Below are 18,588 nucleotides of genomic sequence, written 5' to 3' on the forward strand. Positions count from 1 at the left end.
ATGGATGGATATCAAGTATCAAGTAGCAGAGCTAATTAAGAGAGGAGGATCTAACCGAACCGGAGCGGCGTCCAAACTGGATTCGTCGTTATTGATAATTTTGTCGGCAGAGAGGGAGAGGGAGAAAGATATGCGGCGAGAGGGGGAGAAGAGCGAGATAGAGCGAGCGGGAGCAGAGAGCGGGAAGGGCGGGGGCTGGAGGATGGAGAGAAGGGTGATATGGTACCTCGGGTGGTTGGTAACTTACTCGTACCCCACCCTGTACCCGCCCTCCGCGCATTCATACGAGCTTCGGCGATGCTCCCATGCGCGGTGGCGGCCTTGGCCCAGCTCAACGCCTTTCACCGACCATACCGCTCTCCGCCCGCCCCGCCCCGCCACGCCACGCCACGCGCGGTCTGGTGGCACCTCGTGAACCGACCGTGGAGGAGCGGAGAGCAGCAGCAGCAGTAGTAGCGCACATACGCGAGGCCGTCGTGCAGTCATGACGGTGATGAGTCGTCATGAGGAAGAGCAGCGTGAGGCGACAAGAGGAGGACGGGCGCAGGTAGGGGGTGGTGGGGGCAGCAGCAGTGCAGCGCCAGCAGCACAGCTCATTGTCCGCGGACACCACGGTCCCCACCCCGCACGACAGTCCCATCCCGCCCGCGTCCTCCAGTTTGTCAGCTCTGCTCGGCTGGCCCCGACAACAAGAACACGCCGCCGCTCTCGCTGACGACGAGTGGTATTAGCGTGTGTCGCCGGGGCGTTTCGGCTGATCAGCATGCGGGAGGCGATCCTCCTCCGATACAGGTCTGTCGGGCGGGGCGAGGCTGAGGTAAGCCGGTTCGGATCGTCGCCGTCAAGAGGGTGCTTAATTCACTCTCCCGCGCCAAGGCGTTCATTTTTCGCGAGGAAAGATGAAGGGGAGGAAGATGAGGGGGGAGGGGGGTCACGGCGCGCGGGTTCAGGGAAGAGGTTACAAGCAGAACCGAAGAAAATAAGTACCGGTCGGGTTGGGTTGAAATGACGTTAAGGTTATCGAGCGGAGATCGCTGTAAGTGGTCTGCTGGGGGTGAGGAGGAGCGGGGGAGGAGAGGGCTGGCGCTGGACGCTGGACGCGCGGGAGAGCGCGCGGCCACCCCCTACGCGGCCAGCTTGCAATCTGTCCTCCATGTACCCCGATTTGGAGCCCGCGCGCGACATGCGCGGTATTGCGGCATGAACAGAGCAAAGCAGCACGCGCTCGGCGGCCGGGAGCGCATGGCGCAGGCGGTATGGATAGGTAAACGCATAATTACGGGCGGTCTGCCTAGAGCGTGGGGAACGGCTCGGCCCAGGCCGCCGGCTCAGCTCAGCTGGGGCCAGCCCGGCGGCCAGCCCTCAGCGCGACGCGGCGGCGGCGGCCGATGCCGGCCGATGGCCAGCCATGTAGGGCGTTATTAGAATAACGAGACAAACACAGCGGCCTGTCTCCCGTGCTGCCCCCGCACGCACAGGCGCACTTGTAAGCCATTATGCCATAAACAAACACGCGGGACACGGGGCGCCCGGCGCGGTTCAGTATACCGGGGACCGGGTGGGGGCCGCGGGCGACAGCGCCCTCCCCCGCCACCGGTGCCGCCAGCCCCGGCCAGCCCCGCGGCCGCCCCCGAGACGCCTCTCTCGGAGGAACTCTAAACGCGGAGGCCTTGCTGCGTAGTAAATAAAGTACTCTTTACAGAGTAGGCGGGGTTTTCTCCAAGCTAATTAAGGTTCGATACGAATACAGCGCTCGGCCAGGCCTTCCCCCGGCGCCCTGTCAAGCTGCGTTGTATCCGACGGCGGAACGCCCCACCACGCCCGGCCACGCCCGGCCCCGCCCCGCCACGCCCATGGCACAGCCGCGCCCCGTCACACCCTGCCACACCCCACCACGCCCTGCCACGCCCCGCGGGCCGCGCCCAGCCATGACATAGGCGCTCCCCGCCCCGAACCGCCGCCACGCCCCTGCCACGCCCCGCCACGACCCACCACGCCCTCCGAGACAGCCCGGGCCCCGGCGAGCTGGGTGCCACCCAACCCCGCCCGAACCGCACCCATGCCCCGCCCAGGCGGTACGCCCCACCCGGGGCCCGCCCCGCCTGCCATAGAGAGTTCTGGGGCCGCGCCCTGCCGCTGCGCCCCTGCTTGCCACGCCCCACCCCGCCCCGCCGGCTGGCACTTTGCAGATACGAAAGCGCCGCCAAGAGTGCGCAGAACGAGTGTGAGGGCACGCCAACGCCCCGCCACGCCCCGCCACACCCCACCACGCCCCACCACGCCCCGCCACGCCCCACCACGCCCCGCCACGCCCGATCATTCCCTTGCCACGCTGTTGGAATTCCCCCGCGTGGGAGACGCGAGAAATGTCATGCGCAGTAAAGACGATATTCCGCGTGATTCAGCGAGTGTCGAACATAAATACTTGGAGCAAATATTGGCGTGAGAGGTAGAGCCGTGATAGCCTTCCTCCTGCACCCCCACCTGTACTATCCTAGACTGCCTCCTCCTCCTCCTCAACCCGACCTGCGTTCGCTGATTTAGGACAATGATCGCTGGTCGGTCGCCCCGTGTGTCACGCTCTGCGTGTGAGAGTGTTTGTGTGTGTGTGTGTGTGTGTGCGTGTCCCTACCGCGCGCGTGTGTGTGTGTGTGCTTGTTAAAAGTGTTTGTCGCGCTCCCTGCAGCCAGTCCCACGCTGCTACTGACACTTCGCGAGGGAAGGGGTCACCAGGGGGAAGAGAGAGAGAGAGATAGAGAGACGGCAGACAGATAGAGGTTACAAAAGGAGGGGCCGAAATGTTTTGTACCCAACACAAAGTTCATAGTGTTTATGACACACCCAATATAATAGGAAACTTTGGCGTGATGCCGCGCGAGTATGACATTCGCTGCTGATACCGCCGCATACTATAGCGGGTGTTCGCCCAACATACGGATCGGTTCACACCTATCGCGCGCCTTTGTGACGCAGCGAGGAGATGCCCTTAGTTGGGGTCCTTGCTCGTGCGGTGTGAACAAAAGCATGGCCATATAGTGACCGCCTGGCACAGTTGTTGCAGGGCATGGCAGGCGCTGCTGCAGGCGCTGCTGCAGGCGCTGCTGCAGGCGCTGCTGCAGGCGCTGCTGCAGGCGCTGCTGCAGGCGCTGCTGCATGTGCTGCTGCGGCATCAACAGGTTTTGACGGCGCGAGGCGACGTGCCGACTCCTTGTTTTTACAGGGACGGGACGGCGGCGGCCGGTGTGAGTATAGGTAAGGCAGGTAGGTGTGAGTGATGCGAGCTCAGCCATTCGCGCGATCAGCAGCCTTTGGAGTTCCATCCATAACGGATAAAAGAACCGAGAAAAGACTCAAAGGTTTGAAAAAATAATCTGAGGAAAGCTAAGTTTGATGCATTTATTGCGTACTAAAAATAAAAAAGACAGATTCAAAGAACACAATTTGTAGAAAATTAAAAAAACTATAGAGGTATAATTATAATTTGCTACCCTCCGGTAGAGACAGTCTTTTGTGACTGTCTAAAATACATCATAAAGCGAAGTGGCTGCTCCTATCAAGGGAAAATCCAGAGAGTACCACCGTCGTCAGCCTGAGCAAGCTCTCATAGCGCCTGATAGGTAGGCAGCATCTTTCCTGCAATGCATGCGTGTACTGCGGGGCGGCCTACCCCGAGCCTCGCAGGCGCCGTGCTCCCGTGACTTGCCGAATGACTCAGAGAAAAAACGGCCCGACTGTCGTGACGAACCCTGAGGAAGTTGGTGGCATTACCGAAAAAGTACGCGTCTTTATGCCCAATTCGTAGACATGCATGGTAAATTTTGGAAAAGGACCGCGAAAAGAAGGAGTACGATAAGAGGAGGAGGAGTGGGGCAGACAACAATAAGGCGAGAACGCGAAGATGTCGGGGAAGAGAAGGGGAGGGGAGAGGACAGAGAAGACGGGAGAGACACACGCGGCAGACGAGGAAGTCATTTCGAAAACCAAGGTCTCTGCTACGCGAAGAAGACGCTCTGCTGCCGTTGGGCGTGGCGGGGCGTGGCGGGGCGTGGCAGACCGTGGAGTATAGTACAAGAAGAGCTGACGTGCGGCGTGGCGTGGCTTCGCGGGGCGGGGCGTGGCGCGTCGGTGCGCGGCTGCTCGGTGATTACCGACAAGTAATATTGGCTTGCCAAAGCACCGCGCACGGGAGCGCCCGCCACCGCGGGACCGTCCGGGATACCCCCGGCGGCCGCGACAAGGGCACCGCACGGCATAGCTATCCATCAGAGCAGAGTTATCAGAGTGATAATTTGGAAAATACAGTCAGTCACGCAGTCGACTAACAGCGGCGGCAGCGGAGGCTCTGTTTGGCGTTGTGGGGGGTGCAGTGGTGCGGAAACAAAAGGGCACCACTCCTCGGGCCACGCCCCGGCCCCACCGCAGGGCAGAGGGCCCAACAAAGGGCACTGCATTTAGGCCCTTTCATAACAAGAGGGTACTTACGGTACTTACAAGAGATGGTACCCGACGAAAAGGGGCCCTCCCACAGGCCGTGCTGGCCGACTGGAGTGTCGAAACGAGTGCGTATGGTCTCGCCCTCTCCTCCTCTCTCCCTCTCTCTCCCTCTGTAGTGTGTGACAAAGACGGGTGCGCACTCAATAAAGAGAATGGGGGAATGAGTTGCCATAAATGAACGGGTCAACGAGAGCAGGGGAGGGAAGGGGGAATGCGTCTTCTTTTCATCGCCCTGCTTGACCAGTAGACGCGGGTGGGAGAGGGAGAGAGAGAGAAAGGTGGCGCCCATTCATTGATGAGAAATGAGTGACGGAGCGAGAGCACCCCACCCCACCCCCCCTTCCACCTCTCCTGTGACGTACATACAGCAATGATGTAGTAACACACCAGCGTACCACTACTTTATTTGAAATTTTAATAGTATTGCAAGGGTCGGCGTCAATAAGCGGGAGGACATCGCCTGTCGGTCGGTCGGTCGGTCAGGCGGCGTGGCGGCGTGGCGGTGGCGGCGGAGCCGGCCGACGGCGACCCCGCGCGCGCAAAGAGCACCGGGAACACCACACAGTCTCAGGCCCGCCCGCCCCGCCCCGCCGCACCGCGCACTCAATATATACTACATGCGACGAGAGTTATGGGCCGCATCGCGTCCATTACTCAGGATGGGTTTAGGTCGCATTCGAACGGACTGACTGCTCGTGCGAAACCCGTACACCGGCAGGGCAGGGCCGCCGCTAGAGAGGCCGCGTACCGGCCCCGTGGGAGAGGACAGGCGGTCAAATGTTTTGCCCAAACTGCAAAAATATTATTTGTTTCAGCAGAGGAAACGTGTGCTGTCACGTTTGCAGCAAACAAATTTTGATGAAAATATCATGAATTCGTGGTACTTTTCTTTAGAAAAGGGCCGCCAAAAGAAGTAAGAGTTTGATACTTCAGGTAACAGCAAAATCATTTATCGGTGGGACAGCAAAAAGTTGGCAAGATGTTTGCTAGTAAAAGATTTTTTTTTTTGCTTTCGTTTATTTTTTTGGCGACAAATCTTCGTTGATAGCATTAGGACGAAGGAACAAAAAACAAGCGCTTTCTCAAAAGTAGGTGAGCTGGCGGTGGGCCCGGCTGGTCGCGGCCACGCCCGAGCGGCCAACGGCGGCCAGCCATCTCCAAGAATGGTAATTGCACCTGGTCTTACACTCGCGCGCCGCTGCTCCGCGCTGGGCTGCGCTGCGCTGCGCTGCGCTGCGCCGAGGAGCGTTGTCCGGCACGACCGAATTAAGTCGTAACATTTCCATTACCACTCTGATCGCATGGCGCGCCGCCGCCGTTTGGAACGAGATCGCGTCGCCTGCCCGCTCGCCCTGTTGTGCGTGCGAGAGCGAGAGAGAGAGAGAGAGAGAGAGAGAGAGAGAGGGAGAGAGAGAGAGAGAGGGGGGGAGGCAGCAGCGCGTCAACACAGGTGCGGTGCGACGGCAACACTCTGCGCACACACGCACGTGGACGCTCTCATAGACACACATCGCCCCGTGATGATGGCTATCTCTAGAACCAGCTCCGAGGCGCCCTTTCTTGCCACTTCCCCCCCCCCTCCCCCCTCTCTCTCCCTCGCTCTATTTCTCTCTCCAACACAACCCCCGTGTAAATCGGATCGTACCCCCTCCCCCCTCTCTCCGCTCCCCATTCAATATTACATATTTACCTAATGCATCAGCGGGGTAATTAAGCCGACCACTTGCCCGCCCATTTACTTGTTTATTTTCCCCTCACCTGCTCTGCTGCCGGTCGGCCTCCTGCCAATAAGCTGCTGCCGCGAGATTAGGTTAGACGGCGGCGCGACAGTGCAGAGAGTGCGAATAGTCAGCCGTCGCGACGTGGCACGCTCCACGGCCTCGGTGTCCGCGCGGCTCCTATAAGTGTGTGGCCACAAAACCGGCCGAACTGGGAATTTTTTTCCTGACGGTTGTTTAATGCGTCCTACTTTGTTCCTGGTACAAAAAAGTTAGTTCCCGCCTCTAAAATTATTGTGCGTTGCAACAACATTTTGAATCTCTGCAACAGTACTTTGGTGCCCAGGACAAAACTGTTTAGTGCGTCAAAAACTTTGTGTCTCGAGACAAAAATGTTTAGTGCTCAGGACCAAAAAAAAATAAAATCTCAGTGCGGATCCTCTCACTTCACACCTCACCCGCTGCTTGCCTGTATCTCACATTGCTCGCCCCAAAACGTACACACGGCACCCGGGCCGGGCGCGGCAACCAACACATCAGGAGCATCCACCTTTGGGTTTGCAATCATTTCGGGAGCAATTTGGCAGGATGATAGTCCTCAGAGCGTCCTCCTCCCTCGCGACTGTACGTACGTATACACTGCCCGAGTCCAAGTTCGCCCGAGCGGAGCGGGGCGGGGCGGAGCGAGGCGGGGCGCCATCTCCCATGTTATATTTTTTAAAGCCCGTTTTTCTCCCCCTTTTCAATTAAATGCCGGCCGGATGTACTTAGAGCGGCACTTCCTTACTTGGCGCTGCTGATGCTGCCCACGCCCCTCACGGCGGAGGAGAGCAGAGCGGAGCAGAGTCGCCCCGTAGTTTCATTACCGAATTTCCGGCTCCACCGAGGGATCTGTCGGGGCGGAGCGGGGCGTGGCGGGGCGCAGGTTGGCGGGGCGCAGGTTGGCGGGGCCTGGCGTCGTGAGCCTACCCGGTTGGACATGGAGGCGCCCCGCAGCTCGCACTCGGCAACTCGAAATTGCAGCAGCAGCAGCAGAAAAAAGGAAGGAAACGTAGTTTATTTCGGGTACTGAATAACGAATAATAATTCCGCGCAAGTTTTTTCTTTAAGTCATTCATATGCGAAATTCCCTAGCTCTCGCATCATTTTGAATCTCTTTGTAACTGTTTGCCGCCTCGAGTGTATTGCCCCTCAAGACTTGGCTACAGGCACTGTAGATGACCCGCCGGAGCGTAAAACGCACACCGGGCCACTACCCGCCACGCCTTCCAATCCAAGCACAAGCACGCGGCCCCGCCTCGCCTCCACGTACCTTCAGTGACATACGCCCCCCCCCCTCCCCTCCCCGCGCCGCACCGCCGTGCACTGCGCGCCCCGGCGGCCCCGTAGGAGCTGCCAATCCAATGCCTCGTCACTATGTTTTTTTTTCAGCCTCCTCAATGGAATTGCTATAGCCACTGCTGTTACTGACTGCTCCCCTCTCCTCCCCTCACTCCCCCTCCTCTCAGCTCTCCTCCGGCAGATGATGTTTTTCATTCCGACCTCATATTGTTAATTGCTGTGAAATTGAATTGGGCGTAATATTTTATTGTGGACATGAAAAAAAAGGCTTCCTAGCAGGCAGCCTGCTGCGCGGAGGCCATGCCACGCCTGGCGGCCCTAACTGGGCCTTGAAGCCCTTGAAGAAGGCCCCCTCATCAGAAGGCCCTGGATTGGCTACTCTCTTCACTGCAAAATTTGTTCCCCGACAATCAAGATTTTTTGAACCAGCCTTGCAATACTTTGACGTCCACTGAGCTTATGGGCATGCCCCGTCTTAATTAGCGATAGGGATCGTTCAAAAAGTACGTCCATTTTCCTCAGGATGCATTCGGCCCAAATGACGTTTGAGCTCGGCGCCTGCGAGACTCGGGGTAGGCCACCCCGCAGTACACCCGTGCACTTCGGGCAAGATGTTTGCCTACCCACCGGGCGCTATGAGAGGCAGCAGAAGCCAATCTTATCAGCAGGTTCGTAACGGCAAATGATGGACTTACTTTCTGGATGATCCGACACCCCCGTCGAGCCCCGGGCCCCGGGGGCTGCCGCTGCTGTTGCCTCTGGTGGTCGGTGGATGCTGCGTCACCAGGGGCTCATCTTCTTCGGTCCGCCTTTTGGGTCCTCGGCCGCAGCGGGAGCGGAGGCCGCCTCCTCCGCGCCGTCGTCTCCCGGCCTAGGCGCGCGCGTTTCAAAAGACAAGAAGACGTGTCGCCAGAGGAGCAATCTGTCACCGGCCCGACCGCCCGCGAGAGTGCGAAATGATAATAATAATGTCAGCAACGTCACCTCCGGACAACGCGGGCGATAAACTCTCAGCCTTGCATGAATAATTTTTGGGGCTGCAAAAAGATTTCAACTTTGTTCTCCGCGCAGCAAGTTGGAATGGTTCCATTTCTTTCGAATGAAAGCAAACACTTTTGCTTCTGGCCGCAATAAATGCAAGTAAAAGCTCTCCCCCGGAGGCGAGCGCCAAACCAATAAGCTGAACATCAAGCGAGCCAAACACCGCGAGTGGGGTTTGTGAGTATATAAAGTAAAAGAGAGGTTAAGTCACGTGACGTAAGCGAGCAGTCGGACCAACAATCAGCAGCGGATTTTTCGACTTCTGGTGCCAATCACAATCACGGAGAAAGTCTCAAAAAACGTTGAGTGCCATTTGTTTCAATTTCTGGGGTCAGAACACGAAAATTTCGGGGACTGTATCCGAGATCGATAATCGAAAAATCCGATACGTGTCTTCAATCACCCTCCCAGTGTCCCATAGCTGTTTGATCACCCCCGGTGCCGTCGTCTTCTCAGCTCGGGTAGATAGATCCCTTCGTTCAGGTCTCTTACTTCCAACGCCAATGTGTCTTGCAAATCAAACTGCGCTTAAAAGGTCCCACATTTTTGGCGTGCTAAGTACGTATTACTGCGTTAAAAGCAAATTCCATTTAAAACCTGTGCAAAAATTTCCATACCGAACAAACACAAATTTAGATTGTTCGGTATTGAAAATGTTTGTTTATGTTTTAAATTGTCCCATTGCAAAACCACAAACAATGAAAAGGGATGAATCGTGCAGCTATGATTTGTGATTTCGACCCGTGCCCTTCCCCGCCTCCCCCGCCCCAGCACGCGGTAAATGTCGAGGCGAGGGAGTAACTCCAAGTAACTTTGGTATTGGTGTCGGGTGTGGATGGACCGCGGGCCGGGCCGCGCTTCGTCCCGCTATGAGGGTGTTGGGGATTGCAGGGTGCAGCCCCCCCGCGTCCCCCGTGTGTTGTGTTGCGCTACGGGTTGTAAAAGGCAAAAATAATATACCGCGGCTGTACCGGGCCGGCCGTAACTGTAGACGCGAGCTGCGCGGGGCGGGACCCGCGAGGCGGCAATAATTAAATTTCTCGAAAATGGGACAGCGGGAGCTCTGCGGCGCAGGGCAGAAGCTCTCGGCGGCGGGGTTGTGTGTCGCACTATCATCGCCGCACTTCCGCCGCGAGGAGTTTTACAGGGGCTCAGGTGAGTTACGAGCGGCCGCGACCAACTTTATTTCAAAAGACTTTTTATTTCTCCCTCTCCCTCTCTGCTTGGCGTTTCTAGTTTGGTCGCGCGCCGCTGTCGACTATTGACTTTTGCAAACTATAAAGTTTTCTCCGTCGAGAAGATGATGTTTGCTTTGGAAGGCGTGGTCGCTCTGTTCGTATGTGCGATCGTGAGTCACAAGGAAGCGGACAGGGGTCAATAAAAAGCTCTTATCGAACATTGATTTTTGTTTTTCTTTAATTCTTTCAACAACAATTTTTCTCATCAACACAAAAAAGGAACTCATAAAAAGATACTGTATTGGTGGCGTAAAGTAAAGTGGCTGCAAAACCCTCTCGACGTCCTTGGTAAAGAGCCACTTGCGTCTGTACACCACAAATAAATAAGTTCCTTTAGAACAAACATATACAATTCATATTCATGATGTATGTACAATAATACAATATCAAAGGCACTCTTGATCATTTACATTTTTACAGAAACGTAGTGAATTTATGATAAGCATCTTATTTACAAACTAGGAATAGTCAACAAAATAAATAAAACGAGTCACAATTTTTGCGATTCAATAATATTCTTTCTTTTACACAGCACCTTTATAATGTACATATTACAGGATAGGAATGTGGTACAGTGCTTCACTGTATTATCACGAGACAAATTATTGTAGACTAGAGGCGTACGAAATTGCAAAATTAATCGAAACATATGGAAGTAACTCGAAATCGTCATAGAAAAATAGAGAAAGTTTGTAAAAATATAAAAATCTACAACAACAGAAAAACTCAATTCACCGTTCAGTTGAATAATAATAAAGTCTGAGCACTGACAAACGCACAACCTCTGTTTTACTGAGGATATAATAAAAGAGCTAACACAATGTACAAACGTAGGAACCCACTGCCGGCCTGGCAGCGGAGCACCCATAAGGGGCGCAGGAGATCTTTAGAAATACTCAGCACCTCAACGCCAGAAATGCCAACAGATCGCAACAGATCTTTGCCTAAAATATATACAGCACCCACGGGGCAACATCTTTTGTACTTCACAAAGTGATGACAGTCACTTCTAAACGACTAAACTAAAATTGTTTTTTGCTTCTCTGGAAAACACTAGAAGGCTGTAGTGTCAAATACTGCCCATTAAAATTATTTATTGCCATGTGCCGCATCAAAACACTCACTCGCTTCTCCAGAATCCACTCATCCATTCACGCTCACTTTTGCTCACCCATTCACTCTTTTACATGCACTGCAGGGGTCCTGTCGAACATCCACCAGTGTGTATGGCAAGGATAGCAAACGAATTTGTTCTCAAACTCAAACATGAGGCTTGAAAGATGCGAGTTAGAGATCACCCTTTCTTTTAAGTAGACAAAATGAACACTGGGGTTGCTGCATCACAAAAGAAGATCAGTGGCCAAAACCACACTTTCTACCTTACTCTAACATAATATTTATCAAAAATACAATTCCATAGTATTAAGCTTTTACGTACGCTACCTCGCGGGCTTTGACATACAGAATAATTTTCTCCGTGCGACAACGAAACGTCTGTGAGGCCCTCAGACTCGGACCTCACGGGCGTGAAAGGACGGAATGTGTACACGTGGCAGGAAATACATAATCACTTCCCATCCAAGAATACCAAATTTTCCCCTTCTCGAAAATTTTCAGAATTAAAACGGTGGTGACGAGCGCTGGCGTTGCCCGTGCCCGGCGAGCGGCCTGCTCGCCCCGCTCAGTGGCGCTTCATGTGCAGGGAGAGGTGGTCCGACCGCGAGAAGGAGCGCTGGCACAGGTGACACTTGAACGGCTTCTGCCCGGTGTGTTTTCGGAAGTGGCGCGTCAGCTCGTCCGACCGCGCGAACTTCCACGTGCAGCCCTCCCACGTGCACTGGTACGGTTTTTCTCCTGGAACAGACAAGCAGAAAGGGGAGGGGGGGCGTTAGTTGACAGATTGATGGGTAGTTGAGGCGGCGGTGGGAGACTGATGGGTAGCCGCGAGCACCAGCAGCAGCAAGGCGGCGCAGGATGTAACTGAATCTAGCATCGCGTCGTCGCTGCCTTCATAAAAACAGCTGGCAATAATTATTATGCACCTGTGCGCCGCCGCCGCTGCAGCAGGTACGGCCTGTGGGAAGTGGGGCGGCGGGCGGCGGCGCAGCCAGGCCTGCCACGCGGTGAAAAATAGAAAAAAAGAAAAAAGGGCTGCGATAATGGTACAAACGCCACATATACGCACCGCGCGCGGCCGTGCGGGTGTATATTTTTGAAGCACCATTATTAGAATTACCGAGCGCGAGCCCAAAGAGCTAGCTGCTGGTGCGCATAGCGGGCCCGAGCCTCTGTCCGTCTCTCTTCAGCTCACAGCGCCGGAGGGGTCGGCTGCAGGGAGGAGGGGGTGGTAGAGCAGCAGGAGGGTCATTTGCAAATGTGTGTTTGCGGGCGCACGGGCACGGCACGGCGGGCCACGGGCAGAGAGGGCCTTTAATTCTCGAGGTAAAGAATGTGTGCCCGGCGCGTTGCTTGGCATGGCGTTTGGTGGAGCGGGGCGGGGCGGGGTCGAGACGCAGTGAAGAGCCGCGGTCTAGGACGGCCCCGGCCGACCGTCCGACCGTCCGCTCGTCTGTGTGGCCTGTTGCCCAAGAGCGCCGGCCGCACTGCACCGCGCGGCCCTGTACCGCACAGGGCTCTCTGTTGGCTGTCCTCTCAGGGCCCCGCCGGCCCCACCCGCCCCGCCACGCCCAGTTGCGTCATGTCACCTAAGCCCGGCGCCGCCGCCGCTGCTGACGACATGCGCGCGCTGTGAGTGTGCCCTCCGCGTCCTAAACGCAGTCCGGCCCGGCCCGACCCGGCCAGGCCCGAGCGCCTGCAGCGGCGCGGGGTAGGCCACCCCGCGCGACGCGCCTGCTCGACGGGCCTGCCCGCCCGCCCCCTCTGCAGGCGCCCGCCCAGCGCCCAGCCAAGTCCTGATCGAGAATGGGAAATAAAAAACCACACAAACGTCCTCGGCAGGGCAGGTGGCGCCCCTTTCTCCATAGTGACCTCCAGAGCGGGCTCGGTGATCGCCAAAAGCGGGGCCCTCCAGCAGCGGCCGGCCCGGGGCCCGGCGCATCAAATGATGATGTGTGTACCGAGCGGTGCGGCCGAGCCGGAGCCCGAGCGGTGGTTTTGCTCTATCCACTCAAATTAAATTACCCCAGAGCCGTGGCGTGGCGGGGCGGGACTGGCGGGCGCTTGTGTGGTCTCCAGCGCACTCGCCGCGCGCGGGACGGGTCGAGGTCGCCGCCGCCAAGCAGTCCGCGGCGCGGGCGTGGCGCGCGGAGATGTGCGCCGCGCTTGGACGTGCCGTAACGCCATTCGGGATGCACGCTTTCACATACTAACTCGCGGGCACCACCGGCTCTGTGAGTGTGTGCGATTACGTGTGGGGGTGGGGCGGGGCGGTCTCCTAGAGGAGGAGCCCTCCTCCGCCTGGCAGTGATGTATGGGAGCTGGCCGCGCCCCGCTTGACCACTACCCAAACAGGTGGCGCGCTGACCCCATCAGGGGGCCCCCTCGGCCACGCGAGAAGGATAGGAGCACACTTTCTTGTAGAACCTTATACACAAAACAAAGGCAATTTTGAGCACTGGTGCGATTTCTTTTTGGCTGTATACGCATTAGCCTCTTGAGATTCTTTTTGCACCAATGCAGACTTTTTCAGACTTTTTTGAAGCATGTTTTACAGTATCTACCAGTTTTGATATTTTTTTTTGCCGTGCACATGGGTAATGATGGCAAACTTACTCTCCGGAAGAGCCTCGTGCTCGTCGTCTCTACGCTACTCATCAGCGACCTCGCCCCCCCCCCCTCTCTCTCTCTCTCTCTCTCTCTCTCTCGTCCCCGCCCCCGCGCTCACACTTGTCGCGACGTAATGCGCCGCCAATTTGTCCCGCGCGCGGCGGTTCGCTCCGGTGGAGGTGGTCGGCGGGGGGGTCAAGTACCCAGCCGCTCGGGGGTCATGACGGTGACGGGGACCTGCACGCACGGAGCTCTGGCAGTGACGGGACCGGCGGCGCCGCCGTGCCCCGCGGCTGCGCGCGGTTCTCTGCGCCCCTCGGGTGACAGGCTCCTCACGACGGCGTATCGCCGTCGTCGTCGTCGTCCCCGCGAGAGAGCAGGCGCGCCCGCGCGTCACGTATGGCCGTCACGCCAGTGTCACGCGGCGTCACGCCGACCCCGTCACCGCGCGGCAGCACCGAGTGCCTCGGGGACCTGCCAGCAGCCCGGCCGCGGCGAGCCACGACGAACGCCACACCCATCGGGCTGTCGCAGCAGCAGAAGCAGCATCACCACCGCCACCACCTCCCCGTCGTTCAGGTGGACGCCGCCACCGCGTCCTGGCCTGCTCGGCGTCGCGTCTAATTAGACGGGGCGTCGTGTCACGGCGTGTCACGGCGTGTCACGGTGTGTCACGCGGGCCGGAGATCAAGATCAAGGGCGCTTCGAGAGCGGCCGGGGCCGGGCAGCAGCGCACTGCTGGCAGGCAGGCAGGCGCCTCACGACCAGGGCCGGCCGGGGCCGCGCCCCCTAAGGTCACAAAGGTGCGCGACTTGTGGGTGGCGGTGGCGACTCTTGTGAGCCCGCCGAGAACACTCACACACACACACACACACACACACCTCCAACTCTACGCCGCAGCAGATGGACGCGAAAACAACTACATCGCAGACAGCACCGAAAGAAGATGAGAATTGACCCACAGCCGGCCGCGCGCCGCGCTACCGCCCGTGTACCGCCGACTCGCTCATCCCATAGCCTCTGCTGCTGCGCCCCGCCCAGCCGCCCGGACGAGTCCGGCCCAGCCGGCGCGGTTCAGACCGACCACTTTGGAGGGCCGTAAAATAGCAATAATAAAAGCCAAGACAAACCGCGCGGGGCGTGGCGCGGCTCGACGCGGCCGGAGGACCTGGACCCGGCAGGCAGGCGAGCAGGGAGCGTCTTCGCTCCTCTCCCACTTTCTTTATGGGAGCCGTTTTGCCAGAGAGCAACGCATCCAGCCCCGGCACGAAAAAAAGAAAAGCGTGTTCACGGATCCAGCTAATACATCGCAGAAGACCTCAGAGAAACAAGTGAAATAATTGTCACACCATACAACCAAATTTTAGCTCCAGTTAAATCTTAGCTCAGCAAAACGTAAATCGGTCCTGGGTTTCCCTTTCTAATCTTGTAAAATTTCGTACAGTGACGCTGCAATAAGCACTAGGTATGCAATCAGAGCCAGAAATATCAGCGGCTGATTTTTTTTTGTTTTTCATTTTCACTAAAATAAGCCATGAGATGGATGCACTGTCTTGATCCGTGGACCATTTTTTATCCGTGCACCTGACCCGACCCACCAAATCAGAGCCTCCCGACGACTCTTCCATTTTACGACTTGAGCGGGCAGCGCGCGGGAACAGGTGTGAAAACGGAGTCGACCCGGGTAACCTCCTTTTTTTTCGCTACCCTGATGATGATTCTTGCATCATTATCAGGTCGTATAACCACCGAATCAAACCTGCCGGCCGACCGGCGGGGCCGTACCCGGGGTAACTGGATCGAACGTAAAAACGTGCGCCGACGCGACTTTAACGGCGACTTTAAAAGGTGGGAATAAAACGATTTGCGAATTCGGTAGCGATAAAAATACAAAGTCAGGGGGTCTAACGCGGGGTTATGGGGTACTTAAACGACCCGATGGGTGAATTTGAAAGGAAAGGGGACTCCGGGGAGCCCACCGCGGCTGCCCCCCGATCGCGCGCGAGAGTCTGGGCGACAGCCGCGGCGTGGCGGGGTGTGGTGGGGCGTGGCGGGGCGTGACAGGGCGTGGTGGGCCGTGACAGGGCGGGGCAGGGCGAGGCGGGGCAAGGCGGGGGGGGGCAGGGCGGGGGAGGGCGGGGGGAAACGCTGGAAAGCCAAGCGAGCTGGCAGAGCCTCACGCCGTGGATGGACACACCCAAGAGTCGGTGCAGCCCAGCGCCACGCCCCGCCGCGCCCCGCCACGCCCCGCCACGCCCAAGCGCGAGGAGGGCACAATGCCCCGGGTTGGAGGAGTAATCCTGATGCATGGCCGGGCCGCGGCGAGATGAGGCTGCCCGAGGCTGGCCGCCGCGCCCTGCTATCCACATCGCGGAGTGAGCTTATTGGCCAGCCCCCATCCTTTTCAAAAATCTCTACTTTTGTCTCGATTCGACGAATATCAAAACAAATCTACGCGACGTTGGTTGGGGTCGCGAACGGCCTGCATGTGAGGACGGCATGACCCCGCTCCGCCTCCTCCTGGTCGCGGGTCGCGGCGTCGCGGCCGCGCTGCGAGGGATTTCCCCCCTATGCCTGGCCCGGCCCCCTGACCGATGCATATTCAAAACCGAGCGCGGAAAGCTCTGGCGGTCTTCTTAACCGCAAAGGAGTGAGTGAGGCGCGCTAATGGGAATGGGTCGCCTAGTCGGCGGCGCCGCGGATAAAAAAAAAACAAAAAAAAAACAAAACAAATAAAAACTTGGGAGACATCGCAAACGTCTGATCTTGCTCCCCGGCCGTGCTTTTGCCGAGTGCTTCGCGCGTGCAGCGACACCCGGCAGTGTACGTGTGCAGCACCGCGCGGCTCCGCGGCGAGGCGCGCATCTGCAGAGCCCACTCATGATTTATCTGCTCGCCGACCGGCGTGCAGGGGAGGTGGCGAGGCGTGGCGTGGCGCGGCGTGGCGCGGTGTGGCGCGGCGTGGCGGAGCGGTCCTAAAGGTGCGAGATCCTATACGTTTATCCCTTTGGCGAGGCGGGCGGGTGCGGCGGGTGGAGGGATACCCCTCGGTCAAGCCAAGTTGGGCCCCAGCCCCGGCCACGCCGCCGCGCCGGCATTGTGCGAGTAGCGAGTAGCGGGCGTGGCGAGGCGAGGCGGGGCGTGGCGGGGCGCAGGGCGGGGCGCGGAGGGGCGGGGCAGGGCCCGGCCATACCGTGTCGTGTTGGCAAGTAAGTTATGGTAACACCTGCGGCCTGCGGGCCTCTGCCGGGCCTGCATGCCTGCCTGCCGTCCGGGCCGTGGTGCACATGCGCGGTGTTCGACGCTTCTCCTCCTCCTCCTGAAGCTGCTGCTGTTGCAGACGCTGGTCCGATGCCCTCCGAGCCGCCGACCCCATCTTGCTGCTGCCTCCAGACTCGCTAGCTGAACTTTAAGTAAAGTATGAATCGCGTTCAAAGAAAGTGAGAACGTTCTGCCGTTTCCAAGTCAAAGTCTTGCAGAATCCATCGGCTGGTGCTGCATCTGCGTGACGCTACCGCCCGCGCCCCAGGCTTCATCCTTAGCCTCCAGCGCAGGCTCTAGGCTCCAGAGCAGCCTCCAGCGCAGCCTCCAGCCTCCAGGCGAGGGAAGGGGACCGACCGGCCGGCCGGCCGATCCCTCTTCACGGCTGAGTATAGTGTAAGCGCTTACTGGGTCATGGCAGCCGTCGGGACGAGCCCGATCCACCACGCCGCGTCCCTCTCGGCCCCGCGCCCCGCGCCGCCGCGCCCCACCACGCCCCACCACGCCCCCGCACGCCACTCCCCTGGCTATGGGCTGCTCCGTGTGCTCCACAGGATGCCGCTCTTATGGACTGAACACACACGCACGCACGCACACACACACACACACACAGGCGCGTACAAACACCTACAGAGACGCGGGCGTACCGACCAATACGCCATGCACAGCCACATTCGAACGCGAGCAAACAAGGCCAACGCATTGCAGATCGCATACTCGCACACAGACACACATCGTACACTCTGCATGTGTATGTGTGTGTGTGTACCTTTCACCGCGTGGTGAGCGGTACATGTCATGTGGGGGCCCCGGGCCGTCCTGGACAGCACACACACAGCTTACAGACACACACACAGCTTACAGACACACACACATACACACACACGTGAAGACGAGCAATGGAGCAAGGTCCGACGGACATTGTGCCGAGCACACACACACACGTACATGACGTGTGAGAAACGAGACCTGCTCAGGGCCGACCTTTCTTCGTGAAGAGAAGTCATTCGGTTTTCGTCGTGAGCAAGAAATCGTCGTCGCGGTCGGCGAATGCAAAACCAACAGAGCGGCGCCAAGGACGAGCGGGTGCAGTCCCATGCTCGTGGGCGGGGCAGGGGCGGGGCACACGAGAAGAGGGGGGGGGGGACCTGCACGGCGCCAAGTAAACCAGATTGACGTAAATTTTTCATAAAGTTGGCAGTGCAGCCCAGTGCTTCGGCCGCCACGCCCCGCCACGCCCCGCCACGGCGGCCGGGAGAGGCGAGTCGAGCGGAGATGCTAGGCGTGGCTGAGCCTGGTTCCCACGACTCAGACTGCAGCAGGCATGCTCTGTGCACTCCGGGGTAGGTGTGGCGGGGCGTGGTGGGGCGTGCATGGGGCGTTCACGGGCGTGGTGCGGGGGAGAAAGGGCATAAGATCAGGATTATTGCAGCTGCCCACGTCGGATCGAACAAATCTGCGTGAAAAATTGGAAAGTTTAAACAGTAAAAATATTGACGAAGGTGATTTTTTTGAGCGGGTCCAGCCGTCCAGCCACACCCAAGCGATGCCATAGCCAGAGAGCTCGTGCGAGCGAGGCGTGCCGGGCCGCTCCCGGTGATGTCAGCCCAGGGCAGGGCGTTCCCTCGCGGGCGTGGCGGGGCGTGGCTGCAAGGGCGTGGCGGCAGGGCGTGGCGCGGCGTAGCTCATGTGGCTACATAACGACGCTGCGGCTAGAGTGGGTGTCGCGTAGCCTCTGGTCACCGGTCGTGACCGCCCCGCCCGCCCCG

Source organism: Frankliniella occidentalis, unplaced genomic scaffold (assembly GCF_000697945.3).
Source record: "Frankliniella occidentalis isolate FOCC.00 unplaced genomic scaffold, Focc_3.1 Scaffold306, whole genome shotgun sequence".
Taxonomy (NCBI): Eukaryota; Metazoa; Arthropoda; class Insecta; order Thysanoptera; family Thripidae; genus Frankliniella; species Frankliniella occidentalis.